Here is a 10183-nt window from a genome sequence, read left to right as displayed (position 1 = left end):
GTAGCCAGTGGAGCGACACCGTTTCTGAAATAAACCCCTCCCACGTCTGTGCCAGCCCCCTTCGGCAGGATCTGTTTCTGTCACTAAATGGGACCTTATTGGAGCCAAACCATGCCTTTCTGTTTCTGGGAAGGCTATGACGTCACGAGGAGCAGCTGGGGACAGTTGGATATACATAGTTCCATGTAACACAGTTAGGCTACCACAGAGCAGAGGCAGCCAGCTGGAGCATGGGGTTCATGCCTCAGTCACTTTTTCAATGTTTCCTGTCACTGAGTCTGCTTACAAGTTCATCTGGAAAGAGCTTGAATAGCCAGGTCTTTTCATAGGTAGGACACTAAAAATAATAAATTATACCTATGTGTTTTGTCAGCGAATCCAAGCATGTTGTAATCAAAACGCTCAATTCAGACACCCTGTTTCTTGATTTGAACTTGATTCAAATAAGACTCTGCATTTTAATTTCAGACGAGGGTAATGTAGACAGACGCAGACACATTTGAAAGAGAGAAGTCATTTTCGGCAGACCTATTCTGTGTGTCGCAGAGCAGACCCAAATCTCACCCCCAAAATTGGATTTCATGCTTGTCCCTTTCCCAAACCCACAGGCGATAGAAATGCTCGATATGATTAAATATACTTCAGATCAGGGAAATGACAGGTTTCCTGGTAGAGAGAGGAAGGCTTTTCCATTTTTCTGTTTTCTAACCTTCAGTCGACTTCTGTAATCTTGCCCGTTGTAAACAGGCCGGTGCAGTGGAGGTAGGTGGAGAGGGACTAAGTGGCCAAAGCCCTATTAAATGAATCAAGGCAGTGAAACGGCCCTCTCTTTCTGAGATATTAAGTGGGTTTATAAATAGGCGGTGGAGGTGATGGTAAGTTCTTTCCAAGTGTGTAACTTTCTATCTGCCCAGAGTTTTGTCAGAACTGGCAGCGGTGAGAGCAGCTAATTTTCACACTGCTGCCAAGGCTGGCATGGCATCAATTTAAGGTCATTCACTTCCTGCCCTTACCAGCTGCAGATAGACAGTAGAAGTGGGTCCCCCACTCACGGTCAAGCCCAGCAGAGGTACCCCAGGGATTCCCTAACCAAATATTCAGTATGGCCGCTTTTAAACTGCCTCAGGAACTCCTGCTAGGTTCTAAAATGGTTACTGTGATGTCAAACTTTCCCCGTGCTTGAATTGGTGTGAAATAGGTTCCGGGACTCATTTTGGGCTACGATAGTGTTTATATTTAGGTGTAAGAGCTCCACAATACTTTGAGCTAATATTCGATAAGAGGAACAGGAGCTCAAGCAGTAGAACATTATGAGGGACCGGTACTCCACCTCCGGTGAGCTCCTGCCCGAGTCAAGTACTGAACTTCACTACATGCTGCTGATATACAGATAACCCCCATTACAGATGAGCACATGATCATGTTTGGCCAAAGTCAAATTGCTCACTGAGAGAATTCAAAATATGCTTTTTCAGAGGAGAAAACACACAACAATGTTAAGTGACCCAGCAATGGAAACAGTACGGAACGCAAGCAATGTCACAGAGCATCCATATGTGGTACATTACTTCTCGTTTTCCTTGAGCCAGTTGGCGGGGACGGGGTCGAAAATGTCTCCTTCATACGTGTCCCTGCCCCATAGCCAGCTGAACTACTCTGGTCCACAGAGACACAGAATATGGGCCCAGAGAGGCTAAATATAGAGCAACAGTCCCTCACAGCCATACTAATGCTTGACCCTATGTCAAAAGCAGGCTCGTTGGGCCTTTTCTACGGGGCCTTTGCGGTTATTCTGCTTCCGAAGTACGTAAGCATGTGCTGTTTTTAGCTGGGTCACGTGTGTATTAGTTCCAGTGTAATTCCCTTGTGTATGATTCCATGCACATGTACTGTTGGCTACTATTAGAAGACGACATGGAGGAAGGAGCAACTTGCCTGCCCTTTCTATATATAGTATACTGGATTTTAATGTTATTTTTATACGTCCTAATGCTTCCTGTTGTTGCTGTTGTTATTATTATTGTGTTCTTCCTAGTACAGCCTAGTACGCTTGTGGAACACGGCTGAGCGGAGCGTCTGTGGATGTGAGCTCCTTTCTGCTTTGACACACCACAGCCCATTTAACCCTGCATGGGAGATGACATCGCTAACCCATCTGCTAACCTGCACACAGATGTATACATGAATAGCTATAATCTCAGCGTTCACATAAACCAGATGCATGAAAGGGTATAATATGGCTGCTGGTCTTTGTTTATAGGGCAGCCAATGGAGCTAGGGCCAATTCCTCCAAGGATAAATGTACCATTAGAAAACCAGAATGCATCAACTTGATTCTAAGCATCATTTTTTAAATAAAATTGTGTTGGTTTGCCGCTGGGCGTCATTCAGAGGACCTTGAGCATTGGGCTATTTATGGCATCCCCTGGGTGTATATATAGCCCAGCACGCTTTTCAGGTCATCAAGGTCCCTTAAGCTATTGTCATCATCCTGTAAATTGGAGGCACATTGCTAAATGTGATTAAGACTGCTCTCTGGATAATCATGGCTGTCCTATTACATGTACAACCATTTTGAGGTGGTTATTATAGATCCACAAGGGATGGAATGATAAAAGGCCTGGCGGTGCAGTCAAAAACGTGATTTCCTGTATTTTATATACATTTCAACACTATGAGGTTGGAAAAATACTGTGAAATTGTGAAAATTATGATAATGCCATTTTAGAAGTTTCTAGAGCTGTTTAAAAATACACCCTGGAATTTCAGCCTGTTTTGATGGAATGAAGCTTTGTCCTGCCTGCTGATATCACCAGGCGGTGAATTAGATAATAGACCAATAAGAAAGAGAATTCCAAACTTCTCTGCCAATAATAGCTAGTTTTCAGTTTTCCCCTACCCACTCAGACCACTCCCAGACAGCCCTAGCAAAATTCTTGCTTGAGAAATTGCTTTACTAAGAAGCTATTTATGTTATATTATACAGTTTTATTAGAAAACCATAAAAGTAAAGGTACGTACAGGGTATTAAACCTGGGATTGCTTTAACAATATATCAACCTCGATGTGGTTAAGCCTCCTAAAAAGCATTGTGAATGAACAGTAGGCTTCTCTTTTCAGTAGATTTACAGTGGCTTGCGTAAGTATTCACCCCCTTGGCATTTTTACTATTTTGTTGCCTTTACAACCTGGAATTAAAATAGATTTTTGGGGGGTTTGTATCATTTGATTTACACAACATGCCTACTACTTTGAAGATGCAAATATATTTTATTGTGAAACAAACAAGAAATAAGACAAAAAACTGAAAACTTAATAATGGATTTAATAGGGCTCCATGGAATGTTCAAAGTTTCTGATATTTTTTTATAACCCAAACCAGATCTGCACTTCTCCATAACTTTGCGTCTGACCTGTTTGGAGAGCTCCTTGGCCTTCATGGTGCCGCTTGCTTGGTGGTGCCCCTTGCCTAGTGATGTTGCAGACTCTGGGGCCTTTTATACAGGTGTATATATATACTGAGATCATGTGACACTTAGATTGCACACAGGTGGACTTTATTTAACTAATTATGTGACTTCTGAAGGTAATTGGTTGCACCGTATCTTATTTAGGGGCTTCATAGCAAAGGGGGTGAATACATATGCACGCACCACTTTTCCGTTTTGAATTTTTTGAAACAAGCAATTTTTTTTTATTTCACTTCACCAATTTGGACTATTTTGTCTATGTCCATTACATTAAATCCAAATCAAAATACATTTAAATTACAGGTTGTAATGCAACAAAATAGGAAAAACACCAAGGGGGATGAATACTTTTGCAAGGCACTGTATTACAATGTGAAATGTAATCAGTTGAATGATATGGTGCAAAGAATAGATTCAATTTAATTACAAGGTTTAAAATCAACATTAAACAGGAAAAACCTACGGATTCTTACAAATCATTACTTGTCAATATTTTGAATAGCTACATGCTAAAATAAATAAATAACAAGTAAATGTAACATAATGCATAGCAGTATGACGCAATCTTAATGATAATATTGTAATTGCGAGAACAACTAAGTATTGTGTGTGTCACAAACTATGACAGATACTATAACTAAAACTCTACAAATGTGTCATATATTCTGTAGATAAGCAATGCCAAAAGTCTACAACTAGGGTGGTTCTTGAATTGAGGTGGCATTTAAAACCATGAAAAACACTTTAAAATTACAAATAGTTACATTTCAAATATGTTTTTGTCAATGATCAAATATAATACATGCCATTTATACTGCCTTATGTTTATGCATTATTTAAAGTATTTAGGGATAGAAAATGGCCTTGTCCTAGTTGTGACCCAGTAGAGTTGTAGTCAGAGCCATATATTACGAGAGTTCAGCCAGGTTTTTATAATGGACGCCATGTTGGTTTCAAGTTTTCTTAGTCGTATGTACGGGATACGCATGTTATACATAATATACATTGTCCAACAAAATACTTGTTAGCACCTTTATTCACAATGTTTTGTTGATGTAACTATACGAGAGTGTCTCCCGACAATTCCCTATGAAATGACCCACCCCTCATGACAAAGTACTACTGAATTACTACACAAAACCTGTGTGTAGTAGGGAGTGTGTAGTGAACGTGTAGATTATGCACTACTAAATAAGCATCACAACACTACAGCCAGACTACCCAGGTTTTTCGCAACCTCAGAAGAAGGCAAAACAGGAAGTCGTAGCGACTGTTTTTGACAATCCCGAATGTAATCCTCTCCCATCCTTCGTCATTCTGTCTTTCACAGCTCTTATGCTGGCACCGCTTTTATATTTTATTTTTATTTAGACGTTCATGCTGTTGCTTAGCCATTTTCTAGAACTTTTTTACTACATCAAAAAGATTGCTAACCAAAACGGTATTAGCTGATAGCCGTTGTCATAGAGATGTATTGAGTTTAGCTTAGCTGTTTGCTAGCCACATGGAAATGTAGATATGTAGCCTGTTTATGTCATGCTAGTTAATCCGTATGTGGCTGTATGCAAATGTTGGGTATGTTCATATCGGTATACTTATTTTCTAAAAGGTGACGTGGTGGAGAAATGTGGCTGCAACAAAAAAAAGAGGATCTGAAGAAATTGAGGCAAATCTGAATGAAGACAAGGCCTCAAATGGATTATCAAAACAAGTGTAAATGTGTAATTTAATATGTAATTCATCTAATACAAATAAAACATGTATATATCATTGTTTGATGGCATAACAACAGTTAGAAACTTGAGGCAATAACACGTGCACGAGTCTAGTCGTAACACAGTAGTGAAACAAGATCTCAATAGTGATTTTGAATAGGCAAACAGTAATAAAAAAAATTCAAAAGGTTTTATGTTGGAAATGAAAAAGGATCTGGGGCAATTCAGTAGTGATCAGTAGTGACACAACACTACACACACAGATGGCAGTAGTAATTCAATAGGGATGGAGTAGGCATACAGTACAGGAGTAATGTAGTAGATACCCAAATGCTCAGTAGTTATACAGTGGTCATTAAGGGAGAATTATGTAGTTATTTGAGTAGGAAATATTTTGTGTTCACTTCCCAATGTATCACTCATTACTACTTAAATTACTACATAAACCACTAGTAAGTTGTCTAGTAAATCAGTAGTACTTTTTCATGATGGGTCTGTAAACAAGCAAAACAGAGCAGCAATCTTTACAGAAGTTTTTAATGATTAGCATTCAGGACTATGTGTATCCGAGTCTCTACTGTGTTGTGGTGTCAACCAATTGCATATCTGCTTTCACTGAACATCTTCAGAGGTTTTAAAAATAATCCCAAATAAACATTACAACGTAGATGTGTCGATTATCACTTAGCAATGGCAATGGAGGAAGAAGTGGCACTCTCAGAACGTTCAGAAAGAGATCACATTGGCCAAACTCTATATACAGTATACTGTATGACTCTGGTTGTTTTCTGACATGTTTTTGAGGATTTTGAGATATCTATCTATTATATTTACTGCTTGAAAGTAAACAAAAGTATTAAACATACTGTATAGATCTATAAAATCAAAGTATGCTATTAAAATACAAATGTATTTACTAATATAATGTGTCCCTCAGTTTTATGTCATTGGTGTTACCGCCTTGAAAATCATTCATTACATAATGGATGATTAACGATAGGCATGCGTTCTATGCAAAATAATGAACGACTTGGAAGGTGTGGTCCACGACGCGCAAGCGGATTCCCTCCAGTGGCAAACTGTTAACGGGGGAGTGGTCTATTTTAAATAAAATTACAAGCTAATCATACCCTTTTAGTATATCATAAGATTTGAGGATTTCATTGATCATTTGGTGTGTATAAATCCAAAGTGTCACTTGGTGTTACTCTATTTAAATGAAGGGAAATTACATTGGGAGCAGAATTATTAATCATATCACTTTAGTAAGGGATTTTTAAAGGGTTAATGACCTTAGATTTTAGTATATGTGGCCTCCATTTCAGAAAATCCTCATTTGCCTAAAATGTATAATTGGTGTTATCGTCATTGGTGTTAGTACTCCTACTGGTGGTATAATGTTATCATAATTGTGAAAATTATTTAAAGTCATTAAGCTGCCATTAGTTGATTTAGACTGAGAAGATGTACCCAAATGCATTTACTGTAAATACATTTTAAAAATCTAGAAAAATTAAGTCAACTTTTTTCCCCAGATGCACTGCCTAAATACCACCACAATCCAAGAACTACCTACTAGGTAAATACTATGCACATTACTGAATAAACATTCTCACTATATCATTGCTCTACTAAGGGAAAAGTCAGAGACATATGCAGGCAGTACCCTCACAGTGAGATCCTCAGGGGCTCTCTCTCCTGGTTGGTTTTGCACGGCAGTTTGGGGTTCTGGTAGGACAGCCTCACAAACACAACGATTAGAATGATTCCTGGGATAAATAAGAAAGATCAAATCAAGCCCACCGTATCAAAATCTCCCATGACTCACTCAAATGTAAGATCCTGAAAAAAAGATCCTAAGTGAACTCAGATCATCATGACACAAAATTACACAAAGGACTAGTTTGCTTCTCCTTTAGGCTTGGTTTCTGTACAAGCACTTTGTGACAACTGCTGATATAAAAGGGGCTTTAGAAATACATTTGATTGATTGATTAACCTTGCCGTTTTAACTTGTTAGCTTAAAGGTGTTCAGTATACAATCCAACAGCAGCTACTCTTACCTATGACCCCCAGGGTTCCCGGTAGGATGCCGACGGTGGACTGGACAGTTGGCATGCCTTGCTGCTGCTTAACGGCGGTCCTGCAGTTTCCTTTCATATTGCACGGGCACACCGCCACTGTGATTTAAGACACAGTCAACACCACTCACACAGTACAGGGACATATTCAGCCCTCATCAGCAAATCACAGCTCCCCTGAGCAGACCACAATGACAGGGAGAGAACGTCTCAATGCCCCTGAGGCCTCAGGGTTTTACTAAATCAGTTCAGTGTGCTGTAGAGGGGGGATCACCAGGCAGACTGGGCTGAGACCAGGCTGCAACAAGGTGAGAGGATGCACCTGCGGCTCAACCTGCCCTGAGACTGAGTCAGTCTGAACATAATGTCTCAGGATGACAAGTACTCTATTCCAACATGCTGCCATACATCAGGCGTATAAGGAAACAAATCGACAGGGATCTATGAGATGTCCTTTTCTATTTACAGAGCAGATGCTGTCGACAAGATTGAGTTGTGGAGATATTCTGAGGGGAGGGAGGGCCAGGAGAAAACACATGAACACAGACCCAGCATATGCCCAACCCAGTCCTATTTGCTTTCAGAGAAAGGACAGACATTACAGAGTAACTACTGCTCCAATGGCCCAGTGTGAAAGGAAAGCCCAGAAGTGACATTGATTGTAAACGCTGCATGTTTCTTTTGATAGTTCAATAATCCATTGACATGACTGTAATAACAGCACAGCTACCAGAGCGAACAATGGTGGTGCTATACTCTACTGAAAGGAATGGACAACAAACAATGGCCATCTATTATTGAGTCCTCGGTTGCAGGACTCACTGCCGAGTTCCAAACTGCCTCTGGAAGCAACATCAGCACAAGAACTGTTCGTCTGGAGCTTCATGAAATGGGTTTCGATAGCCTAACAGCCTCAGACAAGCCTAAGATCACCATGCGCAATGTCAAACGTCAGCAGGAATGGTGTAAAACACGCCGCCATTGGACTCTGGAGCAGTGGAAACGCGTTCTCTGGAGTGATGAATCACACTTCACCATCTGGCAGTCCGACGGACTAATCTGGGTTTTGCAGATGGCAGGAGAACGCTACCTGCCCCCAATGCATAGTACCAACTGTACAGTTTTGTGGAGGAGGAATAATGGTCTGGGACTGTTTTTCATGGTTCGGGCTCGGCCCCTTAGTTCCAGTGAAGGGAAATCTTAACGCTATAGCATACAACGACATTCTAGACAATTCTGTGCTTCCAACTTTATGGCAACAGTTTGGGGAAGGCCCTTTACGGTTTCAGCATGACAAAGCCACTTTCTACCACTCTAAAGTCCAAGCATCTGCCTCTAACCCTAGGAAGCTCTTTGCCACCTTCTCCTCCCTCCTGAATCCTCCTCCCCCTCCCCCCCCCTCCTCCCTCTCTGCAGATGACTTCGTCAACCATTTTGAAAAGAAGGTCGACGACATCCGATCCTCGTTTGCTAAGTCAAATGACACCGCTGGTTCTGCTCACACTGCCCTACCCTGTGCTCTGACCTCTTTCTCCCCTCTCTCTCCAGATGAAATCTCGTGTCTTGTGACGGCCGGCCGCCCAACAACCTGCCCGCTTGACCCTATTCCCTCCTCTCTTCTCCAGACCATTTCCGGAGACCTTCTCCCTTACCTCACCTCGCTCATCAACTCATCCCTGACCGCTGGCTACGTCCCTTCTGTCTTCAAGAGAGCGAGAGTTGCACCCCTTCTGAAAAAACCTACACTCGATCCCTCCGATGTCAACAACTACAGACCAGTATCCCTTCTTTCTTTTCTCTCCAAAACTCTTGAACGTGCCGTCCTTGGCCAGCTCTCCCGCTATCTCTCTCAGAATGACCTTCCTGATCCAAATCAGTCAGGTTTCAAGACTAGTCATTCAACTGAGACTGCTCTTCTCTGTATCACGGAGGCCCTCCGCACTGCTAAAGCTAACTCTCTCTCCTCTGCTCTCATCCTTCTAGACCTATCGGCTGCCTTCGATACTGTGAACCATCAGATCCTCCTCTCCACCCTCTCCGAGTTGGGCATCTCCGGCGCGGCCCACGCTTGGTTGCGTCCTACCTGACAGGTCGCTCCTACCAGGTGGCGTGGCGAGAATCTGTCTCCTCACCACGCGCTCTCACCACTGGCGTCCCCCAGGGCTCTGTTCTAGGCCCTCTCCTATTCTCGCTATACACCAAGTCACTTGGCTCTGTCATAACCTCACATGGTCTCTCCTATCATTGCTATGCAGACGACACACAATTAATCTTCTCCTTTCCCCCTTCTGATGACCAGGTGGCGAATCGCATCTCTGCATGTCTGGCAGACATATCAGTGTGGATGACGGATCACCACCTCAAGCTGAACCTCGGCAAGACGGAGCTGCTCTTCCTCCTGGGGAAGGACTGCCCGTTCCATGATCTCGCCATCACGGTTGACAACTCCATTGTGTCCTCCTCCCAGAGCGCTAAGAACCTTGGCGTGATCCTGGACAACACCCTGTCGTTCTCAACTAACATCAAGGCGGTGGCCCGTTCTTGTAGGTTCATGCTCTACAACATCCGCAGAGTACGACCCTGCCTCACACAGGAAGCAGCGCAGGTCCTAATCCAGGCACTTGTCATCTCCCGTCTGGATTACTGCAACTCGCTGTTGGCTGGGCTCCCTGCCTGTGCCATTAAACCCCTACAACTCATCCAGAACGCCGCAGCCCGTCTGGTGTTCAACCTTCCCAAGTTCTCTCACGTCACCCCGCTCCTCCGCTCTCTCCACTGGCTTCCAGTTGAAGCTCGCATCCGCTACAAGACCATGGTGCTTGCCTACGGAGCTGTGAGGGGAACGGCACCTCAGTACCTCCCGGCTCTGATCAGGCCCTACACCCAAACAAGGGCACTGCGTTCATCCACCTCTGGC

This window comes from Oncorhynchus nerka, linkage group LG28 (assembly GCF_034236695.1).
Source record: "Oncorhynchus nerka isolate Pitt River linkage group LG28, Oner_Uvic_2.0, whole genome shotgun sequence".
In the NCBI taxonomy this organism is placed as follows: domain Eukaryota; kingdom Metazoa; phylum Chordata; class Actinopteri; order Salmoniformes; family Salmonidae; genus Oncorhynchus; species Oncorhynchus nerka.
This window is presented reverse-complemented; position numbering follows the sequence as displayed.